The sequence below is a fragment of the Rhinolophus ferrumequinum genome (genome assembly GCF_004115265.2).
Source record: "Rhinolophus ferrumequinum isolate MPI-CBG mRhiFer1 chromosome 15 unlocalized genomic scaffold, mRhiFer1_v1.p scaffold_54_arrow_ctg1_1, whole genome shotgun sequence".
In the NCBI taxonomy this organism is placed as follows: Eukaryota; Metazoa; Chordata; class Mammalia; order Chiroptera; family Rhinolophidae; genus Rhinolophus; species Rhinolophus ferrumequinum.
The window spans coordinates 1,879,886-1,892,222 of NW_022680357.1; the positions used below are offsets into that span (position 1 = coordinate 1,879,886).

The 12,337-nt window shown below is 52.2% G+C and overlaps 1 long non-coding RNA gene across 1 annotated transcript in view; it reads right to left on the reverse strand.

Moving 5' to 3' along the window:
- Positions 1-1,374: 1,374 nt before the first annotated feature.
- LOC117019507 (uncharacterized) overlaps positions 1,375-12,337 on the reverse strand; it is a 29,070-nt gene continuing 18,107 nt past the window's right edge. The window contains exons 2-3 of the long non-coding RNA XR_004422505.1: positions 9,234-9,289; positions 1,375-3,176 (exon numbers count right to left, since the gene is read on the reverse strand). This is a non-coding gene — a long non-coding RNA (uncharacterized LOC117019507). The remainder of the gene's footprint in view (positions 3,177-9,233; positions 9,290-12,337) is intronic.

The following is a 12,337-nucleotide window of genomic DNA, read 5'->3' on the forward strand; positions in this document are numbered from 1 at the left end:
GAGGTTTGAGGAATAGAAACCAGGTGACAGGACAGAAGCCAGATGTGCAGGCTGCAGGAGGGACAGCATTTCGTTTGTGCTGCTAGATTTGTCAGGAGGTAAGGAAGGGGTGGGGAGGGTCTCTTGCAGCCCCTACCGTAGCCTGTGTTCTCTCCGAATACGGCTTCTTCAGAGCAGAACAGCAGCCCACAAATTCCATGGTCTCCTGGCCTCCTGCTTGCTCCTTCCAACCCACAGCCCGTCCCTGGGCTTTGCTCTGACATAGATCTCCGTGGTTTCCCTCATCAAAAACCCGCAACAGCTGGCAAGGAAGCCACTTTGGGAAGCAACGCGGCAGTGTCCGCTAAAACATGACAAGGCAAAACCCTGCGTAGCTTCAATCCCCGCCGAGCCAGCTGTTCCACTCCTTGGAATCTACTGAAAAGACCCACACGGGTACCCGAGGAGGAATGTACAAAACGCTGATGCCCTCCAGCCAGGAAATGGCTAAATCACCCTCCGTCTGTCCATACCATAACGTAGTAAGTTTAAAAAAAAAAAAAAAAAAAAAGGCTGGGTTTATTTTTAACTCCAAGGATGGGTCTCATACAGTCAGGGCGGTTAGGGAAGATACAGGTTACAAAAGCACCTTACAGAACAAATTCATTATGACACCACTGTGTTAAAATACACACACTCCCAAAAGACCACGTATATTATATGGATACACTCGGGTCCACAGATGCACAGAGAAAGGTCTGGAAGGATGCATGCCAGACTTGTGACAACAGTTACTCCAGGTGGGGAAGGCTGGAATTATTAGGGAGAGGTAGGAATTGGCAGAAGGGGTTTTAGCCTTATCTAGAAGGTTAAAAATAATTGTCTTAAGGGAGCTGTTTTCATGAATTACTTGCGTAACGAATGACTTCCACCCACCCACCCTCCCTTCTCAAAAAGGAGAAAAAAAATCAAAGGTCCCACATTCCAGACAGGTGCAGCTCGACACGGCTTTCCCCCAATCCCGCATTCCCACATCCAGCTGCCGGCTCGAGGCCCTGGCACGTATCACGCTGAATTCCTAAAAGTCCCCCTAAAATCTGCTTCCACTTTCTTTCCTGTCTTGGGACGACCCACCTTTTTCCGGTTGCTCAGTTCTTGATTCCTTTCTGTCCCACCCACGCGCAATCCAACACCGAGTCCAAGTGGCTCTACCTTCACGACGCTCGGGACCCAGCGTGTTCTCTGCGCCGTCACGGCAGCCCCCAATCCCAGCCACCACCATCTCCATGGGGATTCTGCACTAGCCTGCCTGGTCCCCCACCCCCTCCCGTCGGCCCTCACACACAGCCAGAGGCTCCGAGACAGATGAGCCCCCGTGGACGTGATGAGCCAGGATGCAAGCCCCGGCAGTCTGGCCCTGGAGCCCATGCATTGGCTGGCGTCTGTGCAGCCAGTGGCAACCAGCTTGCATCCAGAAGGAACAGTCTGCTAGAGAGGGGCCCTGTCACAAAAGAAGGCAGGTTCCAGAGCAACTGAGTCACAGCACCTGGATCGCGCCCGCCACGCCTGGTGTGACCCACCCCTGAACTTTGCAGCGGGGTGAGGCAACACATTCCCCTTTCTGTTGCAGCTGGTTTGAGGATAGCTTCTGTCACTTGGCAGAGCCTGAGAGATGTGGCTTATTGGCCCCAGTGAACCTGACGTGACCTGGGGGCCACAGAAGGAAGGGGTTTCCAAAGAGGGGAGCATGAGCGTGCCCACAGTCAGGGGGGGCGACTCGGGACTGGGGACCACATGGCCTCCAAGTCTCACGGCCCTTGCCTGGCTCCTGCAGACGTGTCCCCAGACTGAGGGGCAGTTATCACGGGCCCATGTTCACCCAGGAGACACACCTCGCACGAGTAGTTTGCAGGAGGCTCCTTCTCTTAGTGTCATTCTCTTTTCTAATCAGATGCCGTATTCTATCAAGTGATTTTGGGGGTGGAAGGTAAAGGGAGATCCTTCCAAGGCAATTTCCTGCCTAAGAGCCGCGGATGCAAAAAACCTTGACGATGCTTGGCTGGAGAGCACGTTGCTGGTCCAGACAGACTCGGGAAGGGGAAGCTGACAACGTTATCTCTCTCCGCTCACACACTGCTGCTCTCCGATGGGTTTTTCCTAGAGTGTAATCTTGCGCTGGAAGCTAAGCTGATACCACGAAGGTTTTAGACATGTCAATCACCTTCCTGGCACTTTATCAGAACGGACTCTCTTTGCTTTTCAAGGCTCAAGTCTCGGCCTTGCTGTGGTGCCGCCTGGGCCACGGACATTGCGTCTCCGTCACGTTTCCTGCAGCTCCCAGCCCGACGGCAGGGGTCTCAGAGCAGGCTGGTGATTCAGGGGCAATAATTCTGATGGGACAGCTTATGCCAACTCACTGCACCTAAGGGCAAGGCACACTGACGGGCCCAGTCCACGTCCCGCTTTTTCTGGGCAAGACTCTCGTCGTCCTCTGATTCTGAAGGGAGGAGTGTTTTAACCCGGCGACGCGAACCCTGCTGGTCCTAAATCATAGCACTCGGCATATACTGAGTGCCTCGTACGTGCCAGGCACCATTCGAAGGACGTCACGCCTATTAACTCACTGAGTCTTTACCCCACCCCTGTGATGCAGGGCCTCTGTCATCCCTACTCATTCCAAGAGGAAGCCCAGTCACAGGCAGGACAGGTAAGTCACCTGAGTGGTGACACAGCCTCGGGATCCAGGCTGTCCGGCGCCAGGCTGCACAGCTCCTAACGCCACCATGGGACGTATCCACCCTGCAGAAATGAGAAGGTGTCAGGGTCACCAGGGCCCCCCCTCTCTAGCTTCTCAAAGCGACAGAGACCAAGGCCTCAAGACAGGGCAGACGGACGACAGTAACTTGACCACTGGGAACACACTTGACAGTTGCGTGTAAAATGGATTTCATTCTTCTCTGCCCGGAAATGTGAATTAAAGGCTTCGCTCCGGGGGAAAGTGCCGATTTGGAATGTCTCCTGTCACATCAGGCAGGCAGGCTCTCGTCGTGTGGCACCAGTGGCTGGCACTGTCTTTTTTTCCCCTCTCTCTTCCTTTTATTTTCTTACATTTTTAAACAAAGCAGTTGAGATCCGTCCATATGGAAGGGGGCAGCTCCCGATTCCCGGGAAGGCTGAGGTCGCGAGAACGCCGAGAACTGAAATGAGGAAAAGGAAGGGCATGCTGTGTGCACGCTGAGGGTAAGCCAGCAGCCCCGCTGGTGCCCTGCAATTAGCCAAGACACGTGCTCAGACCGAAGGGCGCGTGACAGTCCCTTCACACACCGAGGCACTGGGCCTGCCCCAAGTCCTCCCCAGGACACTGCTCTACTCCTACTGCCTGCGGGACGGCAGGGTGGCCGCTGGGTGGCTCCAGTGTGGAGACCTCAGCCACGGGCAGCCCCCCTTGTCTCTGGCCAGAATTCTCCAAGGCGGCCTGGCACCAAAAGCCCTGCCCGTCTCACGCACTGCTGGGAGACACAGTGGAAACATCAGCGTTAACGAAGCACATGTCCTTTGATCCTTAATTCCACGGCAAAGAACTTGACCTTTGGCTATCTCTGCCCACGCACACCGATGTCTGCTTGGGGACAGTCTCTAACGTGCTCTTACAGTAGCTAAAGGCCATTCATAGCCGAGGCGGCCATTAACCAGAACGAGTACTGTATTTTTGGGTAGGGCCACGCTCTTTCCTATACAATTATTCAGTAGCAAAACCAGCTCAGAACAGACATGAAATGTATTGTCTTTATCCCACTTAGTACGAATATTCACTTTTTTTGTACAGAAGTATTAATGTATTTGATCGTCGGGTGCTGTCCCCGGCCAGATTGGGATAGTATTACTTTCTAATTTCCGAAAAAACACAAAACACATGTGGCCCCAAAGGTTTCAAATAAAGGGTGACGTTTCTGTGCAGTCGTAACAGAGTGCTATGCAGCCCTAAAAAAGAATGAAGGAGGTGTGTGCACCCCTCCTGCTATGGAATATTCTCCGAGACATGTTATTGGGTGGAAACAAAATCCAGGCACAAAACCACGTGTTGTGTGCTATCATGTGTGACAGGGGACAGGGGTAGGGGCAGAGGAGGATATGCTTCATAAAAAGTTTCTGGGAGGACACACCAGAAATTGATTACAACAGGTGCCTCTTGGGAGGGCAACTGGGGAGCTGATGTCAGGAGCACTGTATCCCCTAAATGCCCGTTAGTACTGATTAGCCAGGTCGATCAGACTCTCTCCCTCTGGCCTCTGAGCTGAGAGAAGGAGCAGCGCTACGACGACGAGGCACAGAGGCCGAGGGGAGCAGAGGCCTGGCCACGCTGGCGCGCGGACAGGGGTGTCCAGGTAACCCCGTCCCTGGGGCACCCCGGATCCTGGACTCCCTCCTTTGCTTTGTCCTTCGCCAGTCTCCTCCTCTGCTTGGCGAAGATGACAGGAGCCTCTCGTCCTTGCACCAAAAGGCTGTGCTTAGAAGCAGGAAGTGTTTGTGCACACGGGCGTGGGCTTGCATGCAAAGGAAAGGCTTAACCTTTTCGAGGTGGCTGGTTAAATGACTTTTGCAGCCCTTTAGAAAGTCAGCTCAGCACACGAGAGTGCTGCCAAGAGCATTTTCCCGAATCTCTGATCAGCGGCCAAAGAAAGAAGCCCACAATCCCAGGAGGCTCTCAGAGTGGTTTACCGTGGGGCCCACTTGCCTGGGGGGACACGGCCAGGACCTGGAAGGCTGGATTCTGCCTCCGGTCCAGCTGGAGCAGAAGCTTTGCTCTGTCCAAGCGCATGACTCGCTGTTAAATACCAGACACTCTGACGAGGCGTAAAATTATAGAACACTAACACTTCTGGAATGCTTACCGGGGTCAGGCTCAGTACCAGGTGCATTACTGCCTTTCCTCTGTAAACCGCCTCCACAGTGGGTACTAACCAATGAGATGGGGGGGTCAAGAGACTCATCCGAGGTCACGTGGCGGGCTCCGCTGCAGAAGCACATCGTGGGGACTAAATCCCAGCCGCCTGGGCCTCTGTGCCCCTGTGCAGTGGGAGGCCACGTCGCCCTGAGCCCCACAGGGCAATGGGCACCAGTGTGAACACCGGGCGGGGGTGATGAGTGAAGATTTCTTCCTCCTCTGTGGTTTCCTTTTGTTCAAAACACCGTGTGATAAATTGGCTTCCTCCTCGTGTTTGAGTAAACTACAATGAGCACTATTTCCAGGTCACTCCTCTATAACCAGGGGCCACAGACACTATGTGATCGCCCCAGGCAGGAATCACGAATACCCGTGACAGGGGAGGCTGAGAGGATTTTCACCAGCTACACCAGACGGATCTGCCGACTTGACACCAACCGCCCAGGACACATTTCCCATAAATGACTGTAACCCTTCCCAAGCCTGGTTCAAGATGCCTCCTCCTCCGGCACCGCCTGGGGCATTATCTGGGGCTCCTCCAGGATGTCTGTCACTCTCTCCGGTGATTTGTGCCCATTTGTGTGTGTGAGAAGGCTTGCGAACCGCGTGCCCTCCGGCCAGGCAGGGCTGGGAGCCAGGGGTTAGTCAATACCTGTAAGCCGCTGGCTCTCACCTGTGGCTGCACACCCAGCTGCTTGCAGGGGGGGATTAAACACTTTGACGCCACAACTTCTGATTTAACTGGTTCGAAAAGAGGCCTGGACATCGGGGGAATTTAAAGGCTCCCAGAGGATTCTCCTGTGCAGTAGCGTCTGTGAACCACCGACAGCAAGTGCTGGGCGCAGGGCACGGCACAGCTGTTGGCACCTGTGGAGCAGAAGCGGGGGCGGGGAGGGCACGGTGGAGGGCCCCACGGACGGGGGTCCATCCGCCACAACAGCCACTGCCCCTGTTGCCCGATGGGAATAACGGCGCGTTGTCATTCTCCATTTTTCCACAGAAGCCAGAAGTCTGCATTTTTATGTGAACTCTCCCTAGGTTTAAACGTGGAGACCTAATTCTACAAAAATTATAAGGGGGTAGGGGCCAAAAGAAAACACACCTTGGGGCTGAACTGGGCCTGGCGACCTCATTGAAAACAGCTTCCCGTCCTCCCTCTGCCATGCTGGCCCACGACCTTGCAGAGAGTATCCAGTCCCCACCCAGGGTGGAAACCGCACGTTCACCTGTCAAGGCGCAAGCTGGCCCGCCTAACCTCACTGCCCAGGGAACACGGCGGCGTGTGCCCCAGCCTGCTGGTTCTAACCAGCATGTGTTCTCCTTGGCTTTCATGGGGATAAGTGAAGCAGGAGCCACACTTGCGTAAGTGTCAGAAGGGCAGATTTCCCAGACGAGGAGGGGCAGGATGCAGAAAAGAGAGGGGGCTGGGAGAGGCACCTTAGTAACACAGCAGGACGCGAGTGCCGGCAGCCGGCTACGGGTTTCTCTTGTTGCTCTAACCAAACAAAAACCCTGTTAAGAGAACCGGCACCCTCTTTTGCAGAGGACCTGACACCATCTTGAATACCGTTCAGGGTTAAACTCGGATATTGTGATAAACAACCTCACTCTCCATCTTCTCTCAGTTCAAGCACTTTCCTGAGAGGAGTGATGCGAAATGCTCTCCAGCAACTGACATGATGGGAGTAGCAGGAAAGTGGCAATTAGGGGACTCCTGTTGCCAAGGAGAGAGCGAGACAGGCGGGAGAAAGTATTTCTTCTAGTTACCCGCTGCCCTGCTTCCTGGTTTCCCAGCCAATTTCTTAACGTGGATAAATGGGTTCTGTAACCAAAGACCTTGGTTAGGTTTAAACAACTCATCCCTGGCTCAGGGGGCGCTGGTCCCCAAACTGGGTCACTTAACAGAGGGAGACCAGGTGCCTGAAGGCCTGTGTTCACTCCCATTCTGGCTCCTTCACCTCCAGGTCTCTGGAAAGACTGCAGGACAGGCACACCTGTTCCTGCCTCCAGAAAAATCTTCCCCCAGAAAGGAGTGGGAGAGTCTGCCTTTGTTCAGCTTCTCGGTTCCCCCGGGGGAGACATTTAGATCTTTTCAGTAGCATCAAAGTTCCCAAGTTATCTCCCCGCCCTCCTTCCAGGTAAGGTTAATTAAAGAAGAAGAGCCACACTGGCTGTTCTGGTTCCAGCTGAGAAAGGAGACAACAGGAGAGAGGAGGAGAGTCAGAGCAAAGCAAATGGGGGGGCCCTTTGCAGTCCAACCCCAACATGCGCCCTCAGAGCTGGCTGATGGTGTGGCCAGCACAGAGGACTCAGAGCCAAGACATGGAAAGAGAAAGACCATGTCAATTCGGGGGCCAGTTCTGTGCCCCTGGACCCAGCCAAGCCTGAGGAATTCTTTTCCTCATTAGAATTATGTCACTTTACAATCAAGAGTGTTCGTTTACACGTGTTGGCGAATTTGATATTTATGAGCTACATGCCTTCATGCCCCTGCATCCGCCTGCCCCTAAATAAGGCTCAGATTTAAACCCCCATGAGCTCGAGACCTCCCTGCGGTAACCGGTGCTCGCGCCACTTCCCACCTCAGGCTCAAGAGTCTTGCAACTTTCCTATTCATGTCTCTGTGACTTTGACCATGTCATTTACTTGGCCTGGAAAACTCCTACTGACCCTTCCAGGGCAGCCTGCACAGCTGCAAAGCCTTTGTTGATAACCACCGGCAGAATTCGGTGACCCCTTTTCTGCACTGAAATTCCACTTTCTTTGCCCTTCTCTCGCTGTGCGGGCACTTCTCACACGGCACAGTAACGACCTCGTCGCCTGTCCCTTCTAACCACACTGTGCACAGCCCAAGATCACGGACCGTCTCAGATGTGCCTCAGTCCCAGGGCTGGTGCCTGGCGTTGGGCAGACAGGTTTGGGTTTCAAGAATGGCCACGATATTCTATGGCTTTCCCATCAAGAGGTGAGGCCTAGTTCCCCGCCCCTTGGATCTGGGCTGACCTTGGGACTTGCTTTGAAGGACAGAAAGTGGCAGAAGTGACACTCGGCCAGATCTGAGCCCGGGGCTCAAAAGGTGCTGCGGGAGCCGGCCTGGTGGCTCAGGCGGTTGGAGCTCCATGCTCCTAACACCGAAGGCTGTCAGTTCGATTCCCACACGGGCCAGTAGTGCCAGATGCCTCAGTTGGTTGGAGTGCGTCCTCTCAACCAAAAGATTACCAGTTCAACCTCCGCAAGGGATGGTGGGCTGCGCCCCCTGCAACTAACAACGGCAACTGGACTTGGAGCTGAACGGCACCCTCCACAACTAAGATCGAAAGAACAACAACTTGACTTGGAAAACAGGCCTGGAAGTACACACTGTTCCCCACTAAAGTCCTATTCCCTTTCCCCAATAAAATCTTTAAAAAAATAAAAAAGAGGTGCTGTGGTGTCAAACATTTGAAGCGCTGAACCTCCAAGTGAGGATGAGAGAACACTGGCGGAGAACTAAAGCGCCCTAACTGATATGAAGCCAGCCCCTAGACGACGGCAGGTAACTCCAAGTGCTAAGTGAGCTCAGCAGAGCCTGGCCCACCAGCAGACCTGCCCAGGTAAGCCTAGGCCAAATTGCTAACCCACAGAATTGTGAACTAAATGCATGGTTGTTTTAAGTCACTAAAATCAGGAGCGATATATTACACAGACAAAGCTGACTGATACATTCAGCAAGCGATGATGACTACAAGTGACACTGGATTTTGTCATGCAGGGTCTGTGGTCCCGCTCCCCACATAAGGACGCAGGACATGGTGAGGCCAAAAAGGAACACCCACGGAGCCATATATAGGGGAGTCATACCACTATAGTCTCACTGGCGGCTGGGTTGGACACACAGGAAGCAGGAGCCACATGATCCACAATCCGCTGTCTGCACTTGCTAACCCCACTTGCTAGCCACAATCCGCCGTCCGCTTCTCTGCCAACCAACCAACCCCTTGCTAACTGCAATCTGCACTTGCTAGCTCAGCCACGGCAGTTATATCAGTGGCCAGTGGCTAACTGGTTACAGCTGATGGCCAAGTAGTCACAGCTGATGGCCATCTACTACCCGAGCCAGTACCTTTCCACGTGAGGCCGAGAACCTGCTCCCTGGGACTCTGTCCCCACAGTTTATAACTCTAGTTGCCAAGTATCATTTGTGCAGGGATTCAAGCTGGGACTCAGAGAGGAAAGAGGAGGAGATCCAGGGATGCGTAATCACCAGCCTGCTCCCTCAGGTCCCTTCCAATAGCTGCCTCCCGTGAGCCCCCGCCAATGACGCGTTTACCTCCTTTTTCTCCCGCGAGCAGGACCGGCTTCTCGCAGCCTTTCGCAGAGTCTGACCTGTAGCAGTCCAAAAGCAGAACCAGAGATTAAGGCTGTTTTAAAACCGCTAGTTTATCAACGCAAAAGCTTTTTTCATTTGCAAACTGGATAGACAGCCCAGTCATAATCAAATGATTTTAAGAAAACGGAACCTATTATTATAATGGGGAAGATGGGATACTCTTGAAATAGACCAACAGCAAGGAAATGGTAATGCACAGACTCACATTGTTATTTGACTATAATGAACAAAGCCTCAGCTCTTTATTCTGGAACATTATCTGCACTCTGCAAGGGCCGACAGGCTCTACAGTTTTCCCAGGCGAATTGCACTTTTATTAAATTGTTTGGAATCACATAAAATCCCTTCCGCTGTGCATACACACAGCCTCTGATGAATACACACCCATGTGCTGCACCAAACCGCCAAACTCGAAACACTGGTGATGGTACAGAGCTCAGTTAGCGGGAATCACCCATATGTCACATCCTGGACCATGTCAGAGAGGAGCGTTGCTTTTCTCCCAAAACCAGAAGACTAGTGTCTGAAGGCATGCACAGATTCAACAGCTGGACGTCAGAATGTTTAAATATGCTGTTCTCAATGCAATTTCCACAGCTTTTATGGCAGTGTCCGTGATAAAAGGATCCTTTAATGGAAAATGGATGGGTCGCCTTGATTTTAAATAGAAAATGGCAGTCACTGAAAGGTGTGTCCCATTGTAAAGAGGTCTCCCAAATTGTGCAACTTCCCTCTCAAGCGGCTATTTGAGAGAATGGCGTCACCACAGGTCCCATTAGCTAAGAGCGCCCAGAAGGCAGGAGCAAAAAGGACTAGTGATGACTGTTGAGAGGCAAGTCAGGGGGACCGAGTCTCAGAGGGAAGACACGTGTCCTTGGGTGTGGTCACTTCCAGTGGGTCCAAGGGGGCGGGGCTCATAGCCAGAGATCGAGCACAAGTCAAGGGACATTGCTCTTTCTAAGAAGGTGAGAACAAGGGAAGAGCAAAAGCCCAAAGATGAACCTCTGGCTATGGCCGAACTTTGGGGCCAATATATTAAAGGATTTAGAAAAGAGGCAGCAAGAGAATTGATGGAAGACCGTGGATTATATAGCAGCACGGTACGGTAGGCGTATTTTGGGTTATCCTCTCAGCTCATAATGAAACCCTGAACTGCCCGCATCTCTCTTCCTCTCCTCTCCATTCTCAGGGTGGGCCCCTGACCGAGAGGCAGCCAACCAGAATCCCAGCCCCAGGAATCTGGAATTGGTTCTGACACAGGTTAAGAGGGCCGGACCAAGGTGCTGTGAGCAGCCAGCCACCTGCCTTGGGGACAGACTAACAGAGAACGCCAGGACAGAATGAACTGATGTGAAACTGACTGCATACCCAGCTGTGTTCCACAGACACCCACTTAGTGGGTGTGTGTGTGTAGGGGGCGGTGTTTTCTCTCTCTCTCTCTCTTTTTCTTTTTGCCTTAAGACAAAGAACACAGGATTTCGGGATGAAAAAGAGCCCCAGAAAATGTACCGTGGTGGTGCAGGATGTCGACAGCTGGGGGAGCTTGTACACGTGTAGAGACAGGGGGGTATATGAGAACTCTGTATTTTCTACTCAATTTTGCTATGAACCTAAAACTGCTCTAAAAAATAAAATTTATTAATTTTTTTTAAAAAAACAACAACAATGAGCCCAGGATTCAGGGATCAGGTGATCTGGGCTTAGGCCAATTGTATCCCGAGTGTCTGGGGCCACAGTGGACGGCTTCTACAGATCGCGCCTACACCTGCGCTGGCTGTCCGTCGAGGGACGCAGAGTAGGCCCCTACAGCCAGAGAGAGTAACTCTGCACGTAGCACAGGCCATGCGGTGCAAAGCCAGGAGACAGGAGATGGGTCTGGAGCTGGATGGGACAGAGTGGGTCGGAGGCCAGAGGACAGACAAGGCTGGTTTTAGTAGCAGAAGCACTTCTGATGCAAGCAAGCGGCCAGCAGGGCTCAGAGGAAGGGTAGAGGGCAGGAGGGCAGCAGAGCCAGGCCAGGGGCGAGCGGCGGACTCCGGAGTCTGGCTGAGGCCCTTTCTGTGCTGGTGGAGGAATCCGGTCCCGTAAACAGCTAACCAGTTATGGATCCTGATAAGTCAGGATCCAACAGGATCTCCCTGGACCCTATTTCCTTCGTTTTCTTTTTTTTTAAATGAGAGTTAGGCTGAATCACCTCTGGGTTTGCTTTTCATCTCTAAAATTCTGTCACACCAATAAGGAAGAGTTAAAAAAAAAAAACACAGTAAGCTGGGCCATAGAAACTAAATATTAATACGAAAAACATAGAGCTTACCTACTGAAATTTGAAAGGAAATCTCTCTAGTGGAGTTAATTAGAAGCTGCTTTACCCATTAAATTGGAAAATAATTTGCTTACTTTCCAAGGAAGATAATTTGCGCTAATGACATGCATTTGTTGTCGAAGGCCCGTCACCCCACTGAACCCCTCTCGCCTCCAGGTGGGTGGATGTGAAAACAGCTCCTTCTTGCCAGGACGGAAGGAACCAGCTAACACTGCGCCTGTCGGCTGCACTCAGCTTCTCCAGGTATCATCCTACCCTTAGCTCATTTCCTTTCACAACAACTCAGGGAAGGAGGTGGGAGGAGGTAACATCAATATCAATATATGCTACTTGCGAAATTAAGGGGGGGCGTCCCTGTCTGCATGTCGCAAGGTGACCTGCCAGCTTCAGCCATAAAACAATAAATAAGGCCAAATGTACGCGATACGTGTATACCTTACTTTATAAAACAGATGTGTGCCTGGGGAAAAGATAAAAAGAAATGAAGGCAATGAATGTTTGTAACTATAATACCATTCTCCCACTTCAGATTTCAGAGGGACTTTATCTGCACTTAGGATTTATTTCCAACGGTTCAAAGATTCTGACACTTCAGTTTTACTTTACTCTAGATGCAGAAAATAATAGTCATCGCTACCATTTAGAGGGAGTTGCATCCTCCTTGGATGTGAGCTTCTGAGGTCGTCGGACTTCAGGGTTTTAAGTCCGCATCAAAAGAGGC